Below are 20,514 nucleotides of genomic sequence, written 5' to 3'. Positions count from 1 at the left end.
AGTTATGACCAGGTTTAGTCCTAGAGAAGTTTGAGAAAACCCCGCTCCCACCCTATTTTGCACTGGTCAGGACCTTGGGGAAGGTGTTTAAATGTTGCTTTTATCAGACACATTCCATCTGTCAGTTGTTTAGTTTTGATTAATTTTTTTTTCTTTGTTTTGTGTACTTTTTTTTTTTTTTACAAGGGGTGGCTCACTGGGTGGGAGGGGAAGGGGAAGTATATTCTCAAATAAAGGCAAAAAGAAGATATATCAATAAAATTAGACTTTAAATTTTAAAAAGGAATTGTCATGGAGAAGAGAGGCAGTGTTGCATAATGGCTAGAGCTGGCCTTGGAGCAGGAAGCCCAGGGTTCAAGTACTACTTCTCTGCACACTGGCTTGTGGCTCTGGGCAGCTCTCTTCAGCTCTCATTGCCTTGGGCAGCTCTCTTCAGCTCTCATTGCCTTGGGCAGCTCTCTTCAGCTCTCATTGCCCAGGCTACAACTCCATTGCCGTCCTTGCAAATGACGAATTACCGTGTAATGGTCCAATGTATTCAAATTTGCACTATTCGAAGTATAATTATGTGAAACATGGCCATTGGTTCCAACTCAATGGAAATACTGCAGTGAAAATTCAAATAATTCAAATAAAAATCTTCATTTCAGGTGATTCACTAACCACTAATTAATAACTAATCCTCTAATTGGGACCTGCCTGCTTTAGTAGAGGGGGAGCTCCTGATTCCAAAGAAAACACATTTAGCTCCTATTCCTATGTCACAGAGAACTTTTTTGGGGGAAAAGGGAGGTTAAGGGAGGTATTCTAAAGGATCAGAATCATAATTCAGATTATTTTCTTCAAAAAAAAATCTCAATGTCACATTCTACTCATCTCCTCATGGTTTAAAATATTCAAGATTAATGCTTCCATGGATCTGTGAGCTTATCAATGGGGGTGGAGTTTTCTTCAGTGATGCAAGAGCACTGGTATTAGAATTATTATCACTCGAGCACATCTGGGTAGCCCTGGCTCCTCTTGATCAGGTTTTAGATTTTTGTCTCTAGATGAAAGGGTCTGAGGAGAGGGGCCACAAATGCCTGACTAATGACATGAGCTTGCTTGGGGCAAATGGGTTTTCCATGCACAAGGAAGGGTTGTATAACCCATCAAGAGAGAGGCTCACCTTTCCCAACTGCACATAAATTTTCCATGCACTACATTCATTGCATGCAGATAATATATGCACTGCTAAAGCCTAGACACCGACTAGCAGCCCGTAGCTCTTTGAAATTATGCGTTAGAGATGGGGAGGATGAAGGTGCCAGGGGCTGAAAAGAGAGTATTAGCCCACCCAGCCTAATACAGACAGCCTGAGGGCTGCCTCTGTGCAGTGGTTTGGAGGCAGAAGATCGCAGATTAAATCCCGTCTGGCCCCTGCTACCTTTCCAAGCATGGACACATCATATAAACTCTCTTGGCCTCAGTTTCCTCAGTAGATGACTGCTATGGTCTCATCCAGGTTTAATATTATGATCCTTCTTCCTTTCTTCTATGATATGCCCCCCCCATCAACTTGTGGAAACCTGAAATTCCCAAGGACAGCTTCATTCCTTGGATTTAAAACTTGTTATGGTAGGTAAAATGCAAATATAAAGAAGCAATATTTTAAGCTGTCATTTTTTATTTTGTTTGTTGCTAGGCAATGGGGTTAAGTGACTTGTCCAGGGTCACACAGCTACTAAGTGTCAAATGTCTGAGGCCAAATTTGAACTCAGGTCCTCCTGACTCTAGGGCTGGTGCTCTATCCATTGCACCTCTTAGCTGCCCCATGTCTTGGTCATTTAGAACTCAAGTTCTTTCCTGAGACTAAGTTTTAACAAGGGAGAATCTGACCAGCAAGCAATTGCCTGCCCCCAGATGATGTGCTGATGGAGCCTTTGCACCCATTTTTCCCCACAGCCGAGGGGCAATCTTTCCTCATTTCAACCTCATAGCATCCCCACTTTGTTCAAGGTATGGCTCAGGTGCTCCCTTATAGAGGGGGCCCTTCTCGATCTCTACTTGTTGGTGCCTGCTCCTCCTTAGAGGGCAGTAGATAGCGCACTGGATAGAGTGCCAAGCCTGAAATCAGAAAGACTCATCTTCATGAGTTCAAATCCAGTCTCAGACATTTATTAGCTGTGTGACCCTGGGCAAGTCACTTAACCCTGTTTTCCTCATCTGTAAAATGAGCTAGAGAAGGAAATGGCTAATCATTTCAGTATCTTTGCCAAGAAAAGCCCAAATAGGATCACCAAGAGTCTGACTCCACTGAAAGGTCCTTCTTGAAATTGCTTTGTATTTCCTTTTATTTCCATTGCACTTACTTAGTTGTGTACCAGTAGCATCTCTCTAGTTGAGCATAATCTCATTTAGGGCAGGAATTGGCTTGCTTTTTGTCTTTTCATCCTCAGAACATAGCACAGTGCTCTCCAAAGAACCTCTCTTAATGTTTCTGGAATTGACTTGAACTGAAAGTATAACAGGACCCTGGAACACAGCTGGGTGGGAAGGAGGCCTGGAAACACCAGAGACCTTGGACCTTGTTGAACCTCTGTGGTTAGAAGATTGCAGATTTAGAACTAGAAGGGACCCCGGAGGCCATTTAATTTGAAGCTTTATTTTATGCTGGAGGAAACTGAGGCCCTGAGTGATTTGTTGCCTTGTCCAAGGTCCCATAGTTGTAAGAAGCAGAACCGAGATGAGAACCAAGGTTCTCTGTAGAAATCCAGCCCGCTTTCCACTGGACAAGGGTAAGGGGATTGGCCCTGAAGACCTCTAAGATTCTGTTGTATCTAAATCTAGGATCCTATGTGATCCCTCACTGGACCCTAGTTTCCTCACCTCTACAAGGAGGAGCTGGGACTCAGTGACTTATAAGATCCCTTCAGACATGATATCTATGATCCTTGAGTGGAGAAGAGATTGAAGGGAGGTAAGCTAGAAGTTCTGAAATCAAACTTCCCCCACCTGCCTGGGGCCAGGACCTCTTTTTCCAGATGAGTTGCAGTAGCAGAGAAGAGAGATTCCATTTTAATAGGGTCTAAAGGGAACATAATCAGGCATACCTTTTTTCCCCACTGCCTTCTCCTGAGGTCTCTCTTTACTCACTGTGTCAGGAATAAAAGTCCCTTTCTGGGTGCCATCAATCTGAAGATACCCATATTTAAGGCTGTCTTGGCTAAACACAAGCTTGGCGCTGAAAGTGAACACTTCATTGTCTTGCCTCAAATCCTTCTCTTCACTTTGTGGTCTGTGGGGACGTTATCTAATCATCCAGTGATGTACTTGCGGTCAGTGAGAGATGGGGGCTGTGAGGGCTTTGGGAGCTGGAGCCTCTCCCAGGAGCCCTCTTACCCTGCTGACACTTTCTGCAAATCTGCCAAAAACACACTCCCCAACCAGTGATCATTAACTCCTGCGTGGGCCAGGAGCAAGGGTCCCAGGTTTGCAGCAATTAATTAGGGTAATTATTCCCAGGGCTGCAATCACAAAGCAAAGGATCCATTTAGCATCTCCTCTCAATCCTCGTGGTCTTGTGATGCTGACAGTCCTCCAAGATCCATCTGCTGCCATTTCCCGATTACATTTACTGTAGGCTAATGTTTCAGATGGATGGGATGGGAAGCCGATATGTGATATTGACCTCTGTAGCAACCTGTGATTACCCAGGCCATTCCTGCTGTCATTAGCCACCCGGCTGTTCTGTCTGAGTGCTACCTGCACTTCGGAGAACCCAATCATGACCTCCCCCAAAACATTTAGGGACTTAAGGCAGTTATAACAGAGATGAGTGGTGAAACATTTGTTCAATGCTATATCAGGCCCTGCTTGATATAAAAAAAATACATGGATTATAGATATTTGTTGTTCAGTTGTTTCCAACTCTTTGTGACCCCATTTGGGGTTTTCTTGGCAAAGATATTGGATGGTTCACCATCTCCTTCTCCAGTTCATTTTACAGATGAGTAACTGAGGCAAACACAGTTAAGTGACTTGCCCAGGGCCACATATCTAGTAACAGACTGCTGCAGGATTTGAACTCAGGTCTTCCTGACTCCAGTCTTGCTGCTCTATTCACCGTGCCACCCAGCTGCTAATTATAGATAAAGGGATTCCAAGAGATGGGGCTGAGGAGGAAGAATACTCCAAGCATAGTCATATGGAGATTGATTGAAGGAACCAGGGATACTTAGCATGGAGAAGAAAAGACTTGAGGGACACAGGAAATCCCTCTTTAAGCATTTGAATAGCTGACATGTAGAAGATGGCTTGGACTTTATTTGGCCCTGGAAGGTATAAGGGCACTTAATGAGAAGTTTCTTGAGGTCATGCAAAAACATGGAGTTGGGAAGTTGAATGCCTCTCCCTCCATGACCCACAAGAGTAATTTGTCTGGAATTTCCCCTTTAATTCTAAGCAGTGAATAAAGTTTTCCAGCAGAAGAGATGACATTGCCATTCTTCTATGTGTAGGGCAACTTCTCAAAATGGAAAAAGAAAATCCCAACCACTTAAGTAGAAACAGTAAAGCTTTTAGGGATAACAGTTGCAGACACTTGTCTTCCTTTACTCTATTAAGTATTTGGATACTTTTGAATTCAGACATGATTTATCTATTTATAACATTTTCCCCATCTTAATTTCCATCATTTCCCATTGCTCTGTGAGGAAGTTTAGTGGTTATTTGCTTGGGAAAAAAAAAGGTCTCCAGGATTGTCATGGTCAGAGAGACAACCTGCAATTCTAATTGAAGACATTGGACAGTGGAATGTCTTGGTACAGCTAGCAACAGGTGTACACAACGATTAGCCATCACATAGACCAGCAATTACAACAGTAATACGTTTTTTTCTTTTTTTTGGTCTGTGATTTCCTCATTGGTGGGATCTAGCAATGAGAAACTCCATTTACTGATGTAGATTGGCAACTATTCTGTAATTTCTAGTCCTCGAGAGATGCCTGGGGCATTGAGAGGTTAAGCAACTTGCTTCAGGTTATGCCACCTGCATGTGTCCTCTAATGATAATAACAAGACCCCTCTATATGGAGCTTCAAGCATCACAAATTGTTTTCCTTTATACAGCCTTGTGACCAAGGCTTCCTTTTGGACCTCTACTCACACACACCTGCCAGTTTCAGGGCACATGACAATCGGTAAGAGCTCAGAATCAATGCCCTATTGCTGCGAGCTCTCTTAGGTGGGAGGCTATTTGAATTGTGGCCCCCTCTGTTTTGGGCAGTACACGCAAAACAATCTACCTTGTGTGATTTTGTTGATGCTACTTTCATAGTTGAGAGGTGCTTGGGTGATACGAGAATAGAGCAGAGAGGCTCATCTGTTTATTAGTTGTGTCCAAGTAAGGAAACTATCAATACATATTAGGACCTTGTCTGTAACTTGAAGTCCCTTGCCCAGAGTAACCCAGAGAGGTTACATGATACCAAAGCAGTAAATGGAGGTCGTTGACAAAGCTTTGACTCCATCTCCGACGCTTGGTCTTTCTTACCTCCCTGCCATAAAATGGCTATTCCCATCATAACAACATAAAACAAAAAGATCAGAAATGTCATTTTTGCACACAAAAATGGTGGGGGATTCACATTCTATCCCTTTCATTGTAAACTGGATAGTCTAAGTGGAAAGCTGATTGTCCACCATGAAAGTCTCATGTGTCATCATGCCAAGGCAGGGCCTGACGGAGCATTAAAGAAATATTTGGCCATCATCCCTGCTATAACTGCCTTCAGTCCATAAATATTTTGAGGGGGAGGTCATACATGGGTCCTTCACAGTGCGTGCGGCACTTGGACAAAGTCTCCAGGCATGGCCTAGGTAACCATGGATTGCCACAGAGGTCAATATCACAGCCCAAAGCTCAGCTCAGTGGAACCTCCTCGACCATACTCTCCTTTAGACCTTCATTGTTAGGAGTTCTTAATTTTCTCCCAAATTACTCTGTCCGTATTTGGTACATCAGTGGATTGGTTTATTTTTCTCCCCAACAGAATGTAATGATAATAATAATAATAATAATTTTCACCATTATATAGTTCTTTAAGATGCTTAAAGCACTTTCCAAATAATATGTCATTTCAACCTCACAATGAACCTCACAAATGGTAGGAGATATTATTATGATACCCAATTTACAGATGAGGAAACTAAAGGTGTTTAACAGATAATACAAACTCTTTGAAGGCAGGGACTGTTTTTTTCCTCTTGTCCTTCCCAGTACTTATCACATAGTAGGCATTTAATAAAATCCTCATCAAATTGAATTGAAAGAGAAAAAAGAAGATACATGGAAAGGGGATTTCGATGCCTAAGGCCAAATAATGTCAATGTCTGCTTCCATATAGCATCAAGATATTTAAATTACATCACCTTTTAAGAATAGTAATTCAGAAATCATATATTTAAGGAGCCAGGAATATTGGTTAAAAAGCAATCAAGTTAAAAGGAAGACTGGCAGCACCTTCCTGATTTCATGGTCCTCCTCGAGAATGAAGGACAAACAATAACTTCTCCCACACACCTGTGGAGTCAGTCAGTCAGTCAGTCAACAAGTATTTATCGAGTGCTCACTATGTGCTAAGCACGGGTGGTCCTTCAGCACCTGCTTGACCTCTAGTGAGGGCCGACCTAACACCTCTGGAGGCAGCCCGTTCTGTCTGGGGACAGCCATGCATTTAATTAGTATTAAGTAGCTCCTCCCTGCCCTCCCCCCCATCTCAAGCCTACATTAACTTTGAGGAACCTTTCACGCGGTGCTCCTTGTTGGACCCTCTGGGGCCAAAGAGAAGTCCAACTCATCTTCTATGTGTCAGCTGTTCAAATACATGAAAAGGGATATCCTGTGTCCCTGGACTCTTCTCTTTTCCACATTAAACATTCCCACTCCCTTCGATTGACTCCCATGTGACTTTGATGCCAATCTTCCCATTCTCCTCTTTGTTAATTCTGTAAGAATCTGGTCACAGCAGCAATGAGGGTTGTCCCAGTTAAAGATCACATTCAGGAGATGGGGGTTTAAGGGCACAATAAAGCATTCTAAAGACTGACTGGGGCAGCACGGTGTAGTGGGTAGCGCTGGACTTGGAGTCTCTTACACTTCTTATAGTATTGCAGAGGATTATAGGTTTAGAACCGAAATAGGCCTTGGGTGGCATTGAATCTACCACCCTAACTTTGCTGGTGAAGAAACAGATGCAAGAGAGATTAGGTGATTTGCCCAGGATCACATAGCTAGTAAGGGCCTTAGGTAGGATTTGAACTTATATATTCCTGCTACTAGGTGGCGCCACACTGCATAGAGCACAGGACCTGGAGTCAGGAAGACTCATTTTCCTGAGTTCAAATCTGTCCTCAGCTGTGTGACCCCGGGCAAGTCACTTAACCCTGTTTGCCTCAGGTTCCTCATCTGTAAAATGAGCTGGAGAAGGAAATAGCAAACCACTCCAGTATCTTTGCCAAGAAAACCCCAAATGGGGTCACCAAGAGTCAGACAAGGCTGCAAGACAATGGAACAACAAAATTCCTGATTTCAAGTAGCTGCTTTACTTGCTGTGTGAACACAGGCCACTTGCTTAAACTCTGAACCCCTCCTCATCTGAAAAACCAGGCATTGGACTCAGTGACCTTTATTAGAGATCCCTCCAGCTCTCAATCCTTTTGTAGTCTACGATCCTATGATTCCCTGGCTTCCTTTGCTGCTAGCATCACATACTTGCATTAGCTTGGCCATTCTGAAACAGGCATGCCTGGGCCAAAGCTGCTGTCTCAGGTAAGGTCCCTTCCACGGTAGGATCCATTTGGAAGGTACTTTCTTGGGCGCCTGCCTAGACAATGCAGAAGTGAGTGAGAGCCATGGCAAAGGCTTTTCAATGTGCTGTGAGACTCTTTGGGAGCATTTCATGTTCTTCTCTAATGGCCTCCAGTAAAAGGCTGAATAGCTCCAACTACAGTCTCTGAAAAAAGAGCAATGAGTCATATTATGTGAAAATGGAGACGAGGATGTGCCCGCCCTGCGCACTGAGTACAATCCTATATTGTCGGCAATCTGTGATAACACCCTTTTCATTTCAGCTCAGTCCCATAAAATTACCCCTAACATTACAGCTCATGCAGAACACAGATAAATGTAAAAATGTCACAGAATTCTTCCAGATGGGACTTTTAGTTCCACTAGATCACCATCTACTTTTTTACTTGTCTAATATTTCATTACAACCTTCCATAAGTTAATTTTCTTTCCACTGACCATGTAAATCACAAATCAATTTTCATTTAAAATGCCTGAGTACAGATTGCTCCTGAAAGCCCAAGGCATATGCTTCAGTGAGCCCCTCCGCTGCTCTTAATGTACATTAGAAAAATGTTGGGGTTGTGCTAGTGGCTGGGTTTTTCTTCCCTCAAAATCTTTTTAAAGGAATTAATTTTACATTAAAATCGGCTGAGGGAGCTGGGCCGCTGCTCTCTCTTCCCTTGAAAATGCAGATGTAGTTTTGAGGCATGAAATCACATGGCCAAATACTGCTCTGTTGTAAGCAAACTTCTCCAGAAACCAAAGAAATGTTATTTTGGACTAAAGTTCAGCAAGGTGGTTGTGACTGCTTAATGTGGGCTCATGAAAGGTCTGTTACTAGAAATGTAAACAATGGACAGGTCATGCACACCATTGGTATTGTCTTAATGTCATGAGATCATGCAGAGGGCCTCTGCAAGTAAGGAGAGGTTATGGGAGGACATAGATGAGAGTCACACAAGATGGGCAGGCATGGATGGGTTGAGATCCACATTGGTGGAGGGACTACTCACACCAGGGAGACCCTAGCTACATTGGAAAACCAGAAATGAGAGTTTATACACACATCTCATCTAACCTAGTTTAAAAGTGGGTTGTCCTTTGCACTGGAAAACATTTGGAGGTATTGTGAAGAGTGGCAATCATGCCTCTACATATCAATTTGGAAACAAGCTTGAGAGTCTTTGGTTCAGATCTTCCCAGGGCTGCCCATCCTTCCATGATGATGAATTGGATTCCATTCATTTGATATTCCAGCTGTAGAGGGTTTCCCCATAAGCTCTCATTCATCCTTTGCATGTGTATGACTAGCCCCAGTACAATACCAGGTATATAATGGGTGTTTAATGAATGCTTGCTTACTTGGTTGAATATTTGGAGTTTACAAGACTCAGGTTATATTCAGAATATTAATTTATCAATCAACAACCATTATTTAGTAAGCGCTCATAATACGTGAGGCATTGCACCTAGTGCTGGGGATGCAAAGACAATACATGAAACAGTTTCCATTTATGGGCAGCTCACAGTTTACTGGAACAGTCAATGGGTGGGTACATCTAGAAGTATATACAGATTGAATATAGAGAAAATACAAATAAATGCAAAGTAGATAATACAATGGGCAGCTTGGTGTTGTCATAGTGCACAGAGCACTGGGCCTGGAATCAGAAAGACTCATCTACCTAAGTTCAAATCTGGCCGCGGACACTAACTAGCTGTGTGACCCTGGGCAAGTCACTTCACCCTGTTTGCCTCACTTTCTTCATGTGTAAAATGATCTGGAGAAGTAAATGGCAAACCACTCCAGTATGTTTGCCAAGAAAACCCCAAATAGGGTCATGAAGAGTCAGAAATGGCTGAAATGACTGGACAACAACAAAAGGCAAACCCAAAGTAATATGGGAGGGAGGGATCAGAAAACCCTTCAAGCAGAAGGTGGTCAAAGGAAGGGAAGGACTCCTCTCTCTCTCTCTCTCTCTCTCCCTCTCTCTCTGTGTGTGTGTCTGTGTCTCTCTCTTTCTCTTTCCAGATTATTTTGTATTTTCTTATTTGTGTACACTTTGTACTGGGAAGAATCTGATGGAAGCTTTTAGGGGCAGGGACCAATTGGTTCTTCTTTTTGTGTCCCCAATGCCTGGCACATCATAGATGATTAATACAGGTTGTTGAATAGAAGAATTCTTAGCCATCTTCTACTGCAATCATGAAGTCATAGAATTCCAGAGCTGAAAGGAACTCCAGAGGTCATTATATTAATAAACTGAAAACAGAATGGGAATCTCTTTCAAATATCTCTTTCAAATGATTGTCTAGTCTGTTCTCGGAGACTTCTGGTGATGGAGAACTCACTCTCATTTGAGACAACCTGTTCCAATCTTAAGCAGCTGTAATTGTTGGCAAGTTTTTTTTTTTACATTGAGCCCATATTCTCTTCTTTGAAACTTCTAGTCACTATTTACAGTTCTGCCTTTAAGGGACAAACAAGCAAATCTAATTGGCAGGGAGGTGGCAATGTGAATAGAATATTGGAGGTAGAGTCATTAAGACTTGAGTTTGAATCTAGCCTCAGACACTTATTAGCTGTGTGACCCTGGGCAAGTCACTTAACTTTTGTCAGTTTCTGTCTCCTTATCTGTAAAATAAGATTACTAAAATAATCCCTACTTTAAAATCCCTCACTTGTTGTGAGGATGAAATGAGATAGCATACATAAAGGGCTTTGAAATATATAGTGCTATATGGAGGCTAGCTCGTGTTAACCCACACGAGGCCCATTTGCCACGTGAAGATGCCTCTCATCCCCTCAACTGTCTTCCCAACTCTTCTCTTCTCCATATCAAACACCCCCACTGCCTGCATCTCCTCTGCTGTAGCATGGGGTCCGGTCTCCTCATCTTAGGGACCCATTCGCAATCATCAATGTCTTTCCTCCAATGTGCTGCCCAGAACTAACCACAACAGAGCTGAGCAGTGGTCACAGAGGTGGGAGGAGAACCAGGAGAGAGGGGTGTCATGAAAACCTAGAGAGAAGAGAGGATCCAGGAGGAGAGAGTAATCCACAGTGTCAGAAGCTGCAGAGACTCCAGAAGGAAAAGGATTCAGACAAGGCCATTGGATTTGACTCTGAAGGCATCATTAGTAGTTTTGAAGAGAACAGCTTTGGCTGAGTGATGCACTTTGTCCAGAGTTCAGAGAATGGAATTAGATTTGGGGTCGGTTGGAGAGGAATTTCTCATGGGTCCTTTGGACAGTATTCTCCTGACCTGCTGGGTACCTCTCTATGCCAGTTCCCTAAATCTCCTTCTTAATTCCCCCCATTTACCATTTAAAGCCATCACAGTCTAGTCTAACTTTCTAGGTGTTACCATTACTCCCTTTCAAGTCCTCAACCTTCTTGCCAAACTGGCCAACTTGCTGTTCCCCAGGAAGCAGCCAGGTGGCGTAATGGATAGAGTGCTGGACTTGGAGTCAGGGAGAAAGAACTGAGTTCAAATTGGCTTTCAGACACCTACTTGCTGTGTGACCTCGGGCAAGTCACGGAACCTCTGCCTCATTTTCCTCAACTGCAAAATGAGGATAATAATAGTACCAGCCTTAAAAGATTGTTGTGAGGACCAAATGAGAGAATATTTGTAAAAATGCTTAGCACAGAGCCTGGCACATAGTAGGTGCCACATAAATGCTTATTCCCTTGCTTCCCTTTTCCTTTCCTGTGCCAGTCCATTTCCCATTTCTTGCATGCATCATCTCCCATAACTGGAATGCTTGTCCTCTATCTTTCACTTTGTTAGTGTCCCCAGTTTCCTTCAAGACTTTGCTAAAGTACCCCCTCAAACGTGATCCATCCTGGTCACTCCACTAGCTGGAGTGCTTCCTTGCTGAAATTCCTTTTTTTAAAATTTTATGCATATTTGTATTTATTTATCAGTCAACACACTGTTCTATGCCCAAGTTAATATGAGCTCCTTGAGAATAGGGTTGGTTTCATTTTTTTGTTGTTGTTTTCCTGGAGCCTTATATGGTACCTAGTCCCTTATAGGTGCTTGAATGAATGGATTTTGAATGAATGGTAGAACAGAACAGAACAGAATAGAATAAGTAGGAAACCATTCATTTCACCATTGGTAGTTTCATGAGCTATTGCCCACATGACAACCCTATATGTGGAGCTGGGTAAATCAATCAATCTATCTATCTATCTATTCATCTACCTACCTATCTATCTATCTATCTATCTATCTATCTATCTATCTATCTATCTATCTACCTAACTACCTATCTAGATATATGTATGTGTCTTTATACATATCTGTCTGTTTCTATATGTGTATATACGTACATATATGTGTATAGCTATTTCCTGAAAATGCTCACCCACATTTGCTCTGAAAGTAGTCACTTGCCCTTTAAACTCAAGATAAAATACTATACAAGAAGCAGGATGGAAAGGGGAGTAGGATAATATTTCTTTTTTAAAATAAGGGAAAAAGGATAGATTAAAATAATTTAACTTTTGATGTCATGGCAATCTGTCCCAGATCATATTGCTAGTTTCCGTCACTTCAGTATTAGATACACTTCCAATTCTCTCCTCCATAAAAGCCACCCTCATTGTGGTGACGTTGGGTCCCTTTCATGATTGTATAATAAACTGGAAGTGAGTAATGCCCTATAAAAGGAAATAAAATTCCATTTGGTGTTACTGCTGCTGCTATTGGACCACCTTTTCTGACTGTGGCTCTGCTAATATTTCATCTGCGCTGACACCTTTCACTCTCAATTATTCCGCTGCTGTCAAAACAAATCAATCAAATTAGAGCTCTGTGTCTTCCCTTGTAAAGGGCTGCATTCACTTTGAAATATAGGGATGGATACATTTTATCTTGATTATTTATTTTATGTAACTTTCTCCCTTGGGAATTATCTTTCCAACAGTCTAACTCAAATGATCTTTTGGCAGCTGTTGAATAATATATATGTATATGTATAAGTATATGCATACACATATGTATATGCATATGCATACGTATACTTTTACGTATATGTATATGTATATGTGTGTTCACAAATGTATGTATACACACATATATGTTACATATTTGAATAGTAAATATTAATAGCTTACAAAGGAACCAAATGCAATAGAATGTTTGGTAAAGGATCCCCATGTTTTTGCTAATCCTTTTCCTGCAGTGAATGAATGGCAGACAAATGACACAGGCATTAGGGGTGTTACTGCACCTTTGGCTATAAGCCCGGGGCCTTGGGTCACACCAGATAAATCTAATTTATGAAAATATTACTCTCAACCACCACCCTGACTCTCTAACTAAAAGGATAAAGCAAAGTGGAACCAAAAGGCTTTAGCAAATCAATTTTCTTTGCTGCAAGCTGATTGTACAAGTGGGAAAAATAGAAAAATTAAGCTGCTTTATTCAAGAAACACTGTCTCCCCCTTTTCTGGAACCAAGGTGCTACATTTTCTTGTTTGAGGAAGGTCCCAGGTTCTGCTCCATCACCCTAGTAACTACTCATCCTTTTGCTGGGATTACAGCTCTACATGGAGACAAGAGGCAGGAGGGCGTGGCAGGAACAGCAATGGACTTGGTGTTAGGAACCTTTGACCTTTCCTAGCTATGTGATTTTGGTGAGTCACCCTCTCTGAGCTTGTTTCCTTATCCATAAATGTGAGTTATAGCATGGTCGAGGGGGAAAAGCACTGGCTTTTGAGTCAGAGGACCTGGGTTCAAATCCAACCTCTGAGCCTCCTTGCATGGCATTAAGCAAGTCACTTAGCCACTATAAGTCTCAGGTTTCTCACCTGTAAAATGGGGGGCATTGAACTTGGTGGTTTCTGGGGTCCCTTCCAAGTCTAGATTCATGATCCCATAATCCTCCTGGGCTGTGGTGAAGTAAGCACTGGATAAAATTGAAGCTATATCACCACGAATAGGGACTGGACGGGTGATTTCTTTGCTATTGGGGAGCTCTTAGGAAAGGAAACCCTCCACCAGTGCAAGCCAGTAACTTCTCTGCAGCTTAGAGAGTTGATTAGATCACTGAAAAGTTAAATGACTTGCCCTGGGTCACACAGATAGCATGAGTCAGGAGGAAGTCACTAGAAGCTGAGTCTTGCTCATTTTGAGTCTATCTCTTTAGCTGCTATGCCAGGATACCTCTGCATCAATGGGAACTGCTATTCAAGAAGGTGGAGGTGGTGACAGTCAGAAACATGAAGTTTGACACATTCAGTCTACAGCTCATCTGGTAAAAGATGCCCACTGAAATTCATTTAGCTGATTTTTAGGAAAAGACCAGGCATTACTAGTGCTTTAAATGCAGGTGATCTTGAAATAGGCTTCTCTTACATGAGCGTATATTGCATCTTTATTTAAAACGGCAAGTTCAGTGACAGAAAGAGCTAGGTTCCAGTCCCCACTCTGACAAACACTGGCTGCGTGAGCCTTGGAAAGTACTTCAGTTTCGTAATGCCCTGTGCCACTCAGGCCATCAGCTAGGGGAAACTTGGTAATTTGCATTAGTTGGAGGAATTTTCTTAATGGCAGTCCCCCATAGAAATGAAATAATCATCCAGACCAAAAACAGAACCTCAAAACAAAGAAACAAAAGAGAGCTAACAGGTTTAGTCTTGACCTCTGCCCTGCTGGACCTTAGATGGGTTATACAAACTACAGAGATGCCAAGAAAAGGCTCACTTTGAACATGGCTCCCATGCATTGGCAAATAGAAATCTACATGGAAGCGCAACAGAAGGAAGAGTCTGAGAAATACACAGGTTGGACCAAGATGAAGGGCACAGACACATAATATTAAGGCACTACATAAATGTCAGCTAATGTTGTCATGTTATCACTGTAATTATTTTAGTAGGGTTATTCGCCTCACTGGAAGGGTCCTACAGATTTACTTTGAAGTTACTTCTTGTCCACACTTTTAATCCTCCTTCCCTAAACTTTAAAAATCAATCGCTTAGCTAACTGAAAACCTTACCTCACTGCTAATACGGTCCAGCATTTGGAGACTCTCCAGGGTTTCCATCCCATATTTTACTGACTGGTCCATGGTGGTTAATGGGTAATACTGCAGTGCTTGGATCTTTGGGGACTCCCTCTCAGAGCCCCTCCATTCTTTCCTGTCTTTCATAACTCTTGTCCATGTCCTCCATGCATTCATCACAGGGGACTCCTCCAAACTGGAGGCCTCCACAAAGATTTCTTGCCATTGGTAGACTACCAGTGTAGCCTGTGGGCTGTTCACTTATTTATCCCTTATTCTTTCCTCCTGGCCAGCTCATCAGTGGGAAGGACACTGTCTTTGGAGTCAAATGATCACAGATCTAGAGATGAAAGGCATCTCAGAAGCCATCTCATCTGGCCGCCCTCCACACCCATCCCACCTCCACAACTCACCACCTGTCAATAAATGAGGAAGCAGTGCTAGGTGGGCCCCAATGTCCCTTAAACATGTACATCTATGATCGTCTGATCCTTTAATGACTACACTCTATAGCTCCTCTCCTTCCTGCAGCCCACCACTCACCTCTCCATTGTCTTCTGGGTGAGGCTTACTTTTGATTCTTCAGAACTATGACTTTGGGTGCCATGACTTGCAGCCCTAGACCAGGTCCAATGTTACTTGTATAGAGGAAGTGGAAAGGATTAGTAGACAATTTTGTTGTTCAGTGGTTTCAGTCATGCCCAACTCTTTTTGACCCCATTTGGGGTTTTCTTGGCAAAGATACTGGAGTGATTTGCCATTTCCTTCTCTAGCTAGGTGACAGCTATGAGGTGCATTGGATAGACTGCCTGGACTGGAGTTAGGAAGACATAAGTTCAAATCCAGCCTAAGTCACTTACCAGCTGCGTGACCCTGAACAAGTCACATAATGCTGTTTGCCTCAGTTTCCTCATCTGCAAAATGATCTGGAGAAGGAAATGGCAAACCACTCCTGTATCTTTGCCAAGAAAATCCCAGATGGGGTCACAAAGAGTGGAACATGGCTGAACAACAACAACCAATCTCCAGCTCATTTTACAGATGAGGAAACTGAGGCAAATAGGGTTGTGACTTGCCCAGCATCACACAAGTAGTAAGTGTCTGAGGCTAGATTTGAAAGAAAGATGAGTCTTCTTGACTCTATTCACTGTACCCTAGTTGCCTTAGTGGAGAATATGGCCATAAAAATGGGCAAAGGGAGAGAGAAGACAGGTAGCACTGATTTAAATGGGTGGAACCTTTCGGTTACTTCTGTCTGTACTATGCTGAGGGAAATAATAACAGTGAATAAAGGGACATTGATTTCACTCACATTTGCCAAGATGCGCATAGAATATCCAACAAAATACTTAGAAAAGTCTCACCTCATCCTCCTTACAGCTTGGCATTAAATGACCAGATTATCTGCTAAATGGTAAACAGCTGCTGTGGACACTTTCCCTCCTCTCTACCCTCAATGCCCACAATTGTGCACAAATGGGTCTGATTTTGTCTGATTTTAGAAGTTCAGCAGGGTCAGATCTGGCTAATGCTTGGATGGGAGACTACCTGGGAATGCCTGGTACTATAGGCTTATGTTTGTCAAGACAGGGTGGCATGTGGTACAGACACTGTTAGACTTGAAGCTACTTACTAGCTGAGTGACCCAGCAAGTCACTTATTGTTTTGGGGCCTCAGTTTCTTTTTCTGTTTAATGAGTGGGCTGGACCCAAAAGCCTCTAAGGTCCCTTCCACTTGTAAACCTACGATCCTATGTTAAAGCTTCCAGTAGGATACAGCTCCCAAGACAAGAGGACTCAATCTCTGCCTTCCTAACACAGAAGGTGGTGAGGGCTTCTAAGAAGGGAGAGGGGGGAAAGACAAGAAGTAATGACAGCTCGTCCACTGATGTGACATGAGCATGGGCAGTTCTGGAATGGGGCTAGCCTTATTACTTAACCAAGGGATGGCCAAATAGCTTCTTCTCACTAGACGACCATGTATCTGACAGTGGCATCAGTGGCTGATGTCCAGCAAGATCCTTTCTGACTTCAGGACAACGTCCACTCCCCATGGAGGCTAGCTCTTCAGATGTGTTCAAAAGCCCTGACAGATTTCTAGGCTCATGTGTGTGACTGCTCCAGTCCCACTTGCTGCTGGCTTCAGAGCTGACATTTCTGTGCTGGCCGGAGACCGCTGTCCTGAGATGATGCTTTATCCCATTGATGATGCTCTGAAATGCATGGGGGTGTGGCCAGTAATGGTCAGGCTCCTCATGCAAGTGCTTCTGGAATTATTTAGTTATTCATCTATTTAAAAATTATTTTATTTGTAATTTATGGAATAAAACAAGCATTTCCATGAGATAGTATAATAAGAAAGATGATTGCACATGAAACCGGTTTTAATCGATGCCCCCAATACCTCCACATGGTGCACTTTAAGAATAAAGTACTGAGGAGTGTGCTTACTCGTTGGGTATTTTAATCAAAGCAAACAGACATCTTGGAGACATCAAGGTTTGAAAAATAAGCAAAACATAACACGCTAAAAAGATATTTTCTAGCTTTTTAAAAGACAGTGAATTGGACATCATGGTCCTGTTTGGCAAATGAAGTTCTTCAGGAAAATGGCTTGAATGTTAATTGATTCCTTGGGTGTTCCTAACATTCACCTGACAATCCTTACATAGCTGTCAGGTTGTGTGACATCAATGCCTACTCCCCAAACCCTGCCCACAACCCTTCCATGAACAATGACAGGACCAGGATGAGCTCTCTGCTACAAGGCCCTCTTTGAGCTGTGGCATATCAGTTCGTGCCACTGCCCTCTGTGGGCATGGGTAGCATGGGAAGATCAGCAGATCACATGTTGGACAAAAGTCAGGCCTTGCCCCTTCTGTGTTGCTTTTACTAGGAACAGAGCCAAAAGCTTTGTAAACACACCCTAGTCCCCATATTTTCTTCTGTAATCAATAAAACACAGCCAAGCAGATTTAAAGGCAATTTCATTTAAAATAAACGTTGCTTCTAGGCAGAGCATGTGCAGCTGTGTGGTCAAATGTTTTTAATTTGAGAGTTAAGGCAGTTACGGCCTAGAGCAACTTTATAAATGAATACAAGACTAGCCCTGAATGGGGAGCCAAGGTGGACCTTTCCTGTGAGCATCCACACTGAGCCGCCATCTGACCCCAGGCTCTCGTCCAGTCTTATCTCACACCATCCCCTTTCACTCCCTGAATCCCTTGGCCAAGCTAGACTGGACTTCCCCTGTTCTCATTGTTCTTTCTTGCTTCCTTCTTTTCCTTTGCATAGGCTGTTCCCATGTCTGAGAAAATCACTGGGCCTCTCTGGACCTTGGTTTGCCCATTTATAAAAGGAGGGTCCAAACAATGGGACGGCCTGTGATGGAAGCTTTTGACCACACTCCTCTGCTGTCTTGCTCCCACCCCCAGCACATCTTTTCCTCTACCTCTGTCAACGTTAGTAACTTTTGGTATGGGTGAGCTCCCACTCCCTTAAAGTCAATATATCTCCCTTATCCTGGCCCACCCCAACTCCTCACCTCTGCCACAGTGCCAGGAACAAGAGCCATGATAACTGGCACCCCTTTACGTGACTGTGGCACAGTGGATGGAACTCTCAAGTCAGGAAGAACTGAGTTCAAATCCAACCTCAGAAACTTACTAGGTATATGACCCTCGGCATGTCACCTGACCTTTGCCTACTCAGTCTCTTTATCGGTGAAATGGGGTTAATAACAGCACCTACCCCACAGGACTGTTGTAAGATAAAATGAGATAATAAAATGCTTTGTAAACCTTAAAGTTACACACATACACACACACACACCAGATAGCAAAATTCACTTCAAGAAAACCTGTAACATTCTAGTACAGTGAGGTGGAGATAAACTGTACGTATTTGTTTGCTATATATGTATATGTGTGCATACACATACATGTATACACACATATATACATACACATAGATATATGTATGTGTATATATACATGCATATATGTATCTGTGTGTGTATATATGTATATATATATATATATAGATAGATATAGATACACACACACACACACACACACACACTCTTATGATTATCTCCTCTGATCCTCCTAAGCACCCTAGGAACTAGGCAATGAGCACAGGTATTCTTTCCTGAGCTGGCTGCGGCAGTACTCTTCAGTAAATTGAACCTGTGAGAGGAAGCACAAGGTGACCCAGTAACGGAAAGGCAATGAAGGGGACTAGCCTTCCACCCTGGCCACGGCTTGCAAGAACACTGGGTCATATCCTTTGGCTTTTGTGACATCCCTGCTGTTCTTCAGAGGCTCTGGACCTCCTGGGCCTCAGCAGTAGTGGTTTCTGTCTACAACATTATCCCAGAATCCCAGGACTTCAACCAGTCAGAACACGCTTTCTCACTTTCCTCCAAGGTCTGCTGTTGTACTGTCAAAGTGCAAACTGGAGACATGCCACCTGGAGGGCACGATTGGGTGGGATGCAGTTTCCAACCATCATCTCTGGAACTTCCTTTCCATCTTTTTGTTGGAGAGGCGGGGGCCTACGGTGAGAGGTGTTGCAGATGCAGTCAGATGAGTTGGCTGCATTGGTTGACTTTTCTTAACTTTGTCTTTGTCACAAGGAAGGCTCATTACTTGAGGGATTGTGTGAAGAGGAAGGCTATCCAGACATTAGAACAAAAGGCCTCAATGAAGAAGTAGCAAATATACAAATATGGAGGTTTCATCTCCCACTCACTGGACTCGTGTGTTGACAAGAAGTTTGCTCTCTGATATATTAACTCTGCATGAAATGTGCTAAGCAGCCCCTCTGTGGCTCCTTGATTGAAATCACTGATAACAGTGCAACGCAGCAGAGGGCCAAGAGCAGCATGGCATTGCCCTAACGGCCTTCCTGAAGGCTGACAAAGGTCCATGAAGCAGCTGGTTTGGGATCCAGTTACTGCACCGGCTCTGAACCTAACTGTGACACCATCATGCTCTTGCTCTTCTCTCTGGTGTAAGAAAAAACAAACCCAACCAAATGTTCTCTTTTCAGAATTTATTGGAAGTCTCATTTCTTCCAGGGATCCAATTAGCCTGATAGCATTCCCACATGATTTTACCAGTCTTGTACAATAAATAGTATCATGTGATGGACAGGGCACTGGACATGGAGCCAGGCAAACCTAGGTTTGAATCCTGCCTCAGGAACTTACTAGCTCTGGGGTTCTGGGGTTTCTGCCTCAGTTTACTCATCTGCCAAATGGGCATCATCATCATAATAATACCTATCTCACAAAGCTCTTATGATGATCAAATGAGATAATCTATATAAGGCACCAGGGCAGCTAAGTGGTGCAGTGGCTAGAGCGCTGGGCCTGGAGTCAAGAAGACCTGAGTTCAAATCTGGCCTCAGACACTCACTAGCTGTGTGACCTGGGGCAAGTCATTTAACCCTGTTTCCCTCAGTTTTCTCATCCATAAAATGAGCCGGAGGAAGAAATGGCAAAACACTTCAGCATCTTTGCCAAGAAAACCCAGATGGCATCACACAACCAAAATGACTGAATAACGATAACGCAGGGCACTGGACAAACCTTAAAGAGATATATACACGTCATCATCATCATCATCATCATCATCATCATCATCATCATCATCATCATCA

At 43.0% G+C, this 20,514-nt stretch overlaps 1 protein-coding gene across 1 annotated transcript in view; it reads right to left on the bottom strand.

Moving 5' to 3' along the window:
* Positions 1–20,514, bottom strand: part of POU6F2 (POU class 6 homeobox 2) — a 394,263-nt gene that overhangs the window by 226,493 nt on the left and 147,256 nt on the right. The window lies entirely within an intron of this gene.

The sequence above is a fragment of the Vombatus ursinus genome, unplaced genomic scaffold (genome assembly GCF_900497805.2).
Source record: "Vombatus ursinus unplaced genomic scaffold, bare-nosed wombat genome assembly UNPS02014817.1, whole genome shotgun sequence".
Taxonomy (NCBI): domain Eukaryota; kingdom Metazoa; phylum Chordata; class Mammalia; order Diprotodontia; family Vombatidae; genus Vombatus; species Vombatus ursinus.
The sequence above is the reverse complement of the archived record's forward strand: the minus strand, read 5'-3'. Positions and strand labels throughout refer to the sequence as shown.